The sequence below is a fragment of the Chiloscyllium plagiosum genome, unplaced genomic scaffold (genome assembly GCF_037043375.1).
Source record: "Chiloscyllium plagiosum isolate Xiang-an unplaced genomic scaffold, Cpla_swu_hap1 HiC_scaffold_16, whole genome shotgun sequence".
Classification (NCBI taxonomy): domain Eukaryota; kingdom Metazoa; phylum Chordata; class Chondrichthyes; order Orectolobiformes; family Hemiscylliidae; genus Chiloscyllium; species Chiloscyllium plagiosum.
Window position 1 is genome coordinate 18,049,933 of NW_028270154.1, and position 2,601 is coordinate 18,052,533.

Below are 2,601 nucleotides of genomic sequence, written 5' to 3' on the forward strand. Positions count from 1 at the left end.
CTGCATGATGATTGTATGCCAGAGAATGGCAAGTAAGCTGAAGGCATCATACAGTTAAATTGAATTGCACGATGAAGGAAATTTGAAAGTGTGTTTCTCAGATATGAGTGTCACTGGCAAGGCTATACTAAGATTCCCTTAGTAACTGATGGTGGGCCATCTACTAGAATCACTTTAAAAGACAGTTAAAGGTAAGTGTCAGCTAAGCTGCTGAGTAAACCAGAGTTACAACTAAGCCAAATCAGATAAAGATGTTTCCTTCACTGAGGTCATTCATCAATCAGTTGTGTTTTTAAAATAGTAAGCTATCCTAGCCAGTTTTACTAATATTAGCCGTTTTTAATTTTCTAAACTGAAGTCAAGGTCTCAACACACGAGGGTAAGATTTGATCACACTGTTGAGATTGTTAGCACAGATATCTAGAAGTGACTCTAGTGCTCTAGATGACTAGTTCAGTGAGGCATATTCGTTTAATAGCAAATATATTCACAACTATTCTATCAAAATATTGAATGAATAAGTCTGTTGCAAACTAGTCTTACCATTTCTCCAATTTTCAGCAAGTTTACTTGAAGTCTCTCCAGGTCTTGTTGGATAGACAAACAGGGAGTAATACTCTTCAGAGCTTTGGCAGCTTTACAAAATGTTTCTGATACACCCTGATGCTGAAATCAAATTATCGAGTGTTAAACACAGAAAACTTGACAAAAATGAAGTCCACCAGATTGTTCCTGTTTTTTTTTAATATTTTTTTTTGCTGTATCAACCTATAGCTAATACTTTAAAAAGTTGCCTTGAAAGTCTTCTGATCATTAACAATGATTTTCAAGATCGGGGAAAAGCCAGAAATGCTTATAGCTATAAATTTGTTTTCTAAAATAATGGCGTGAGAAATATAAGATTAACACACCAGTTAGCTGTGAATAAATGTACCGAAGTCTAAGTTTGTTCAGGTTCCAGAGTATTAGTTAGTTTCCATTTGAAATATTGATATTTCTTTGTCATTCAAGATAATTAGCATGGTAGAGTTTCTGTTACTGTTTTTCTTCCTGATTTCCAGCATCCGCAGTTCTTTCTGTTATTATCCGCATCTAATCCAATTCTTGAATCTATCTTTTTCATTCAATAGCTGACTGACCTGCCAACATTTTCGGCTTTTACAGCCAGTTTAGAAGTTAGGCCCATACGAATTCCAGGAATTCAGTCCATGGTTACAAGCCTATAAGTTATCCAAATGGCTAGCTAGTTTGAAAATTGTTCTCATGGGGGGCTCGTAAAATGCATTAAATATGGTCACATCACAGTGTATTTACATCTAATTGAGTATTTACATCTAATTATCTAATTATTTTCAGTAACACTGAAAAATAGTCGATGGGCATTTTATAAAGTTCGAACAGGCAAAATCACATTCTGCAGTATTAGCATATTAATATAATCACATGATACTCCATTCTCTGCTAAATTTACAAAAGTATCAATTAATTTCAAATAAGGGGTAAAAGTGAATTCACCCAGTAAGAACCGAGACTATACTTGATCCTAGTCAATGGACAAGGAATCTGCTTAACTCACTAACATAGTGGTAATGGTTTTACCTCGAGGGCAGGATGCCTGGGTACATTCTGAATGGCTTGATAAAAAAATTCAGAAGCGAAATAACAGTTAATGTCAGAGTGATGACACCTGAGGAGTGCAGAGAAGAACTCACCAGGTGTTGCTCTTATGCACTTAGACATTTCTTTACATGTTTTTTTGGCTGAGCCAGAACATTTCATGCTGATGATGGGATGTAAGAATCTAGAAAGGACAGAGCTAGCAATGTGCGTTGGGACAACTTCACTACACCAGCTGATCTATTGCCTCCTGGCCTTCTTCTATGATGAAGCAGCAACAGAATCAGAATCTCATTGAGAAGTAATCATCCATTGCTAATAATACACAATAGTTCACCAGTTAGTGAACACAAGTTGTGAATTTATTCTTCCAACAACCTACATTAAGATGAACAGCCATTAATTATGATATAGTTAAAGAATGGTTAAGACTGATTGAAGCTTTACAGTGCTGTAACAATATTTGATATTGTTTCAGTCTTTAAAGTATAATTCATAAACTTCAATTTCATAATCAGACAACAATTTAACTTACTGTAATATCACTGAAAGTGTCCAAAACCAGGATACTACGACAGTCAGGCTTCAAAGAAAAAAAAGTGCTATTAAAACTTTATTCAAAGTAATTCATCTCCGATACACAACAGCACAATATGTTTATTGCCTTTGAACTGAAATGTTGCTGAAATGTCCTACACTGCCTCTAACATCTTCCTACATAGCAAAATGTGTTTAGTAATTTGTCTTAAATTGTAGATTTAACTAAGTTTTGAATTTAGAGACCAAATAATGGACTGCAACAGTTCAAGAAGGTAGCTGACCACCACCTTCTCAAAAACAATTAGGTATGGACAATAAACGCTGGCCTTGCTAGTGATGCCAGCATCGAGTGAATGAATAAAAAAAATATATTTTACAATTAAGTGCCCAACATGACTCCTCTACATAATGATAAATCGGTCTAAGCATACTTACTGTTCTTAT